At 40.1% G+C, this 7,022-nt stretch overlaps 1 long non-coding RNA gene across 4 annotated transcripts; it reads left to right on the top strand.

The window, feature by feature from the left end:
* Positions 1-2,319: 2,319 nt before the first annotated feature.
* LOC311299146 lies at positions 2,320-5,433 on the top strand. Of its 4 annotated transcripts, none has more exons than XR_014629071.1 (5): positions 2,332-2,380; positions 3,460-3,533; positions 3,600-3,734; positions 3,861-3,963; positions 4,786-5,054. It is a non-coding gene; the product is annotated as an uncharacterized lncRNA (long non-coding RNA). The 4 variants fall into 4 exon arrangements; XR_014629069.1 differs by lacking the exon at positions 2,332-2,380 and adding an exon at positions 5,378-5,433 and having other exon boundaries at positions 3,357-3,533; positions 4,786-4,882; XR_014629070.1 differs by lacking the exon at positions 3,600-3,734 and having other exon boundaries at positions 2,320-2,380.
* Positions 5,434-7,022: the final 1,589 nt, after the last annotated feature.

Below are 7,022 nucleotides of genomic sequence, written 5' to 3'. Positions count from 1 at the left end.
CATTGACACACAGAACCTTCAGCTTCCTACCCTGCACAAAGTCCCTCTTCTCCACTAGGTGGGGCTGCACAAGTGTTTGGGTACTTCCTGTGTCCAGCAGGGCAGTAGCATCTTTCCCATTAACTAGGACCGGCATTGTCTGTAGCCTTCCCTTAAAACCTATATCGCCCTCTTCTGGACGGGGAATACAGCTATGGCTGGAGTGCTTGGGCTTCCTGTTCGGGCATTCAGGCTTTATATGTCCTTCCTGACCACAAAAATAGCATACCACAGGACCTCCGGTTCTTGGCTCTAGGCTATCTCTGGGCTTGGTTGGGACAAAATAGTTACGGGCAGGCATTCTACTGAGCTCACTAGCCTTTGCACCACTCCCCTGACCAAAGCCCTCAGACCTACCACGGGCCGCTGGTCTTGGCTGTGACTCCAGACGGAAGTGTTTGTGACCCCGTCGGGCTGCCATGAAGTTCTCCACCAGCTCCGCCGCCCTCTGACCATTCTGGGGATTGTGCTCCTTCACCCAGACTCGAATGTCCGGTGTCAGAGTGCGGAGGTACTGTTCCATTATGAGCATCTCAGCAATCTCTTCAACCGACTTATTTGCCGGCCTAATCCACTTCTGAAATAAATCCCTGAGGCGGGTGTACAGCTCACGGGGGGTCTCTCCTGGCCTGACATCCGGTTCACGGAACCTCCTCCGGTACACCTTCATACTTGTGCAGTATTGCCTCCTTCACACTGTCGTACTCCATCGACCGGTCCATACCCATGGCCACATAGGCGCTGCGGGCCTTCCCAGTGAGGTATGGCACCAGAAACACTGCCCAGTCCTCTCTAGGCCAGCGGTAAGCTGTGGCCAGCCGCTCGAACGTGGTGAGGTACTGTTCGATGTCGTCCCCTTCCTCGAACCTTGGAATGGCCGATCTGGCCCAGGCCGCTGGAGATGCAGGTACTGCTGGTGCCACCGGCGCCACTGGAGCTTGAATCGGAGCTGGAACTGGAGCTGCTGGTGCCGGTGCCGGTGCTGGTGCCACCGGCGCCGCTGGTGCCGCTGGTGCTTGTGCTGCCGGCTGAACGGGCACTCCTGGTTGAGGCCCTGGTGGAGCTGTAGGCGGATGCCTCCTCTCTGCCTCCACATCATCCCTTAACTGGTTCAGCTGCATCTGCACACTCCTCCAGCGCTGCTCCTGCTTAAACGCCTCCCTCTCATGTGTCTGCAGAGTCTTCTCAAGGAGATGACGCAGGGTTGCTAGGTCCGTCCCCTCTGTCTGGTCTCCGCCCAATGCTTGGGTCCCAGCATCACCATCTGGGAGTTCATCTGTCTCCTTCTCAACCTCCTTCAGGTCACCTTTGGCTATCCGCCGATATGCCATTCTCCCCCGGGACTGGTGTCGTTTTCCTCCTCTATTAGCCAGTGTCGGTCAGCGTACCATCCCACCGCTGCCACCAAATGTGGGGTACCGAGCGTCACCCCAAGTATTGGGATGTGTAGGCTCACTGGCTTGCGATGGTGGAGGTGGAAAAGACAGCTACCAGATCTCAATTGTTCCAAAAATAAAATAAAGTTTATTTATATTTTAACTCAGAAGTCAAGAAAACAAAATAATCAAAAATAAATCGAAATAGCACAATGCTTTTAACCTCCAACAATAGTATAGTAAACACTTTGTACATAGCCTCACAACAAGCTAGTACTCACCCTCCCTCTAATGCAGAATGAGGCCATCTTAAATAGGCCAAAGCATTAAGCCAAATTGGCCCATTCAGGACCAATTGGACCATACCAACATTCAGGGTATTATCTTTAGCCTAAGGCCATAAATAAGCTATAAGTTAAGTAGAAAATAAACATTACATGAAAACAAAATATTATCATCATATCACTACCATTTAATACAACATTTACTCCACCTATTCACACCACACATATACATACAAAACATTATTACAAACAAACACCCCTGTGAACAATGCTTTGCACCCTCTGCCCTATGACAGGAATAAATACCGCCCCTATAGCGGCGCACGCATCCGCATAGGAGCAGTCGAATCGGACCGGGATGCAGGAAATGTGTGAGTCATACACTGTAAAAAATCCAACTTGCAAATTGTTAACTCAGTTTAAAATTTTAAGTTGAGTGGGCAAATTTTTTACTGCAATGTTGAGTTTACTTATAAAAACTATTTAACTGCAAGTGCACTACTATTTTGTCCAATGAACACAAACAATTAAGTTGAGAAAACTTAATATTTTGATTTCATAGTTCGAACGTTTAACTTCCCGTCATCGCGCATACGCAGTCTGTCTCACTGTAGGCCTACGTTACTTGGGGTTTCCTCCTCCAACCACGCTATCGAAGGGACTGGATTTCATCTGATTGCGGTAAGTTTTCTTTAAGCTTTATGAATGAAAATAGGCTATAGCCTAAATTGCACACATATGTTGATAAAATATAGTATTATGTTAAAAGATATATTTCGTGGTGACGATAAGTTTCTATTGTTAGAGATTATCCACGTAGCACATTGCTACTTAACGTGCTAACGTTACCCAGACTAACGTTAGAGTGAGGAAACATGCTTGAAAAAGAAGGACAAGGACGTGCATGGTGTTTAAAAGATTTTAAAAATGTTAAGCTCAGTAAGTCGTGAATAAAGACTTAAATGCGGTGCTTGCGCTGATTGAGAGACTTTCTGCCGCTTCTCTCGGACTCGGACAGAATCTGAGTGCGAATTCAGCTATCTTTCGTGGCGTATTGCGATTTAATAATGACATACACATACAATTATGTCAATAACAAAAAACAAAACAAAAAAAGTATTCAAGTAAACACAGTCGGCAATGTCTTAAGTGAACATAACCAATTTGGTGAAACCTAGATGTTTCAGTATTAGATCCATGAGCTCTTAAAGTGACCGCAGTCCGTTCAATTTAATTTCAAGTTTATTTGTCACGTATACAAATTTCAGTTACAATTTGTACATGCTTAGGTTGAGGCTCAGTCATTCTACAGTAGTGCAATATAATTAAATACAATACAATTTAGAGGAAAAATTTAATAATAGAAGCCTATGCAAAACTAATGTGTTATGTTAAAAATATGTATGTTAGCTTTGCATATCAAATAATAGAATGGGTAGTATGTGTGCGGTATGTTTTAAAGTGAATAGGATAAAAATATTGTGTATCCTTAAACAAATATTAGGCTAAATCCTTAATGTTAATCAATTAACAAAAGACAAAATCGCTCACTGCTCTTATAATAACTTTTGTATCTTTAATATCTGTAATATTTAATAAATACAGTGAAAACCATGCATTGATTCTTTTTCACATTTGATTATTAATTTTCTGTATTATTTTTGCTACATGTTAAATTAACCTACTGTAACTGATTTTTTTGTTGTTGTTTTGTTTAATAAAATTATGTATCTTTGTTCTGTTGTATTTGTCCTTTTTAGACTAAAGAACATCAGTACAGTGACAAGATCCTTGGATGTGCTAAAACAGTGGCCTTTATTTTTTAAAAGATCAGGTGACTTGAACTGAATTTACTTACTGTTTCTTACTGTTTCAACAATGTTTTTTTTTTTTTTTTCAGGGTCTCTGCTCTCTGCTGAGTATTACAGTATCACACAAACTGATCCGAAGAGCACCTTTTTCTCTTAGTTAAATGAATACACATCTAGTTGTACAGAGCAAGTGGTGGAGATGAAGATCCTCACTTGATCATCAAGTAATTATTTTGCATGTGATCATATCTCTCTGGTTAAAGGCTGAATGGTGCCATCTCTTTTTCAAGGTAATTCCCATGCTTCACTTTGTATATAACTTGTTCCGTATTTGTTTTTCTGTCTTTCAGACACAGAAACTCCAATGTGCTTCCTCAAAGAAAGTCTACAACTCTTAAAGGTCTGCCTTTGTTTATGAGGGAAAAGTCTGGAAACATCCTGAAGACTTGCCTGGTAAGAAGATCATCAGCATATACACTCACACCTGATATATTTCACCTATTTACCAGATGCTGTTAAGAGATAGGTTTTGTGTGATATACAAAACTTATCATCAACAGACAAAGTCATGGTAAAAATTACTTTATTAAATAATTGTAGTTGAAACTTTCTCAGTGATCAGTTTGACTTCATCTGATAGCACAAATTCAACAAGTTGTTATTTTACCAAAGCAAAGACAGTGGAAAATTACTGCTTCACAACACTGTCCGGAGACATTCCCTCTGATATCTAACCTGTTAAAACAATACAGTGCACAATCATAAGGTTAAACAGTAATGTAGCAATAGCAGAGTAAATAAAATTAATATAATATGAAAGAATATGAATATAGGAGATATAAACAAGAAAAGGCAGCATGAAAGTAATCCATGTGACTCTAGTGATTTAAACCAATCTTCACTGATGCAATATGACCAGTTTTGGGTGATAAACAGAATGTGTGCCTTAATACATGTACGATTTTGGGTGACCTAAAATAACTAAACTAAAACTAAAAAAAGCATTAAATCAGAATGGCCGTGGATTCTGCTGTGGACGAGTGCCACAGGCAATCACATCAATGCTGATATGGCATTGTTTGGAGTTGGGAAAATGTTTTCCGTTTATCAGTTTTAGCTCTATGGCTGAATTTGAACATGCTTAAAAAACATGACCACCTTTACTTTTCAAGTGAAGTTACATGAGCAGACCTTTAGGAACACTCTGTGGTCTAGCATAATTCAATACAATAAAAAAATGACCCTAATTTTATGCTGATTTATTTTCTACTGCAGGACACAGAGCCAGAAGACATTCACAAGGGGAGAAGATGAGGACCTTAACTATCGTTGAAGATGATGTTGCCACTATCCACTCAAACCCAAATATAAGGTGCCTCTCTGTAGTACTATAAGAGCAGTTTGGGCCAGATAATGTGCAAGACCTTTGCCACAGTTGTTACTCTCCTCTTTGGCTTGATTTATGGCCCCAATGTTAACTATTCTAAAGCATTAAAATACACCAGTAGTAACTGGTTAAGAAAAAAATTGTTTAGTTTGTTTAGAAAAAACCCATTTATCTTGACCTAAAGTGCTCCGCAAGGCTGATTTTTTTTTTTTTTTGCATAGTCCTTCAAAAGATTGTCCAAGTAGCTGCAATCCATATGGATAATTGTAAGGTTGAGCATTTATTTATTCCAGTTTGTACTCTAAATTTGTGCATAGTCTTTTTTTTTTTTTTTTTATAAATCTTGAGTGGAATAGAACTTCATCACCTTAAAATATGTGTACCTAATGCAAATAGAAAATGTGTTGTTTTGCAGAATATTTGTCAATAAATAAGTTCTGTAATGATAGCAATGTCTTTTGTATTGTGTTGTATTTACAGTATGGTTTACTCCCTGCATTTGGATTCTTAATGTGAAGGCTATACAAGTATCTGGGTGAGATATTTGAAAAAGTTGAATCAACTTAAAAGTAAAAAAGTTTAATCAACTTAAAAAAGTAAAAAATTGAATCAACTTAAAAAAGTGAAGCAACCAGCTGCAAAGCTTTTTTGAGTTTACTGAACTTCAGGACCTCTGTAGTTGTGCTTACTCGTTTCTTTGAGTTGGACTGGTAGTTGGATGAACTTCGACCACTGAAGTTGAGTAAACTCAAAAATGCTTTGCAGCTGGTTGCTTCACTTTTTTAAGTTTACTCAACTTTTTATTTTTTACAGTGTAATATGTATGAATTAACTAGGATTTTAGACAGAAACAGGGAGTAAATGGGACATGAACTAGTGGGTACCGCACTACATGTCATGGAGGTGGTAAAGTAGGAAGTTATAAGCAGTGACAAATTAGTTTTGAGTGTTGTGAATGAAATCGCGGACTAACCGCGCTACAAACAAATCAACGCGAATGCGTTAATGGCGCATAGCCCCGCGCCAGCCTTCTCTTTAAACACAACCTCACCCCCCCCCGTGTTCATTAGCCATCCATATACCTTCACAAAATAACACAATTAGCCTAAGCAAGGCATCATTTTTATAAAGGAGCGTGTGGGTGTATGTGTGTGCGTGTGCAAATGTCCAGAGTCTCTCCTGCTCTCGCGTGTAACGCCATTCACAGTCAATGAGGGAGTGCGTAACAGTGAGAAGTGAGGTTCACTTTCTCACAGTAGGCTATAAACAAACTACACCACGGTCCCACAAATTCAACTTCACCATCACTAAGCTTCCGACAACTTTCAGTTTTTATCTAAAAACATTTTCCCAGAAAGTTTGAGTTAGAATAGTTTGTAAGAGCACAATTATAAGCATAACGATGCTGTAAAAGTGGACTGAGTTTATCTGTTCAGCGTAATGACGTTTACTCTCCTCGACAGCCACTGTAGTCCCATTTAGCCAATTGTTAGCAGCCATCTTTTTCAAGACATGTAACAGCTTCAAAAAATCCTCAGTGGGGTAATATTGATGTATTTTTATGCCGTAGAATAAAACGTGAAAGTGTCAAGACAGACAGCTTGTGTTCACCGCAGACCTTATTTCAACCATTTAACCAAAACCCCATTAAAAACCATTGTCTTTGGGATGATGGAACCGGAAGTGCTAAAATGCTAACTCGCTTCAGCATTTTGGCCTACAAAGTGATGTCATACCTGCACCACTCTATTTAGCTCCTACTTTAGAATTGGGTCTAAACCAGTGCAATAGGAACTACCAGCTGCTTGGCCAAACGTACGCGAAACACCAGCACCCGCCATTTAAAAAAAAGCTGTGTACTCACACATATTATAGCCTATATATTTACTTCACAAACTAAATCTACGAATATGGAAAAAAAGTGATAGATGGAGCTCTCAACCTTTACGCTAAGGAGAAAATCCAACGCGACTTTAGACCAAACAAAACATGATTATGTATTTCTGCTCAGCTAGAGACATTGGGCATCAACCACACGGAAAACGCTAATAATTTTTCTGTGTTCCTTATTTTTTTTGTATAACAGTTCTATCTAATGAAGTATTAGACAGGACTGTTAAACAGA

Source organism: Rutilus rutilus (genome assembly GCF_951802725.1).
Source record: "Rutilus rutilus genome assembly, chromosome: 11".
NCBI lineage: Eukaryota > Metazoa > Chordata > Actinopteri > Cypriniformes > Leuciscidae > Rutilus > Rutilus rutilus.
The sequence above is the reverse complement of the archived record's forward strand: the minus strand, read 5'-3'. Positions and strand labels throughout refer to the sequence as shown.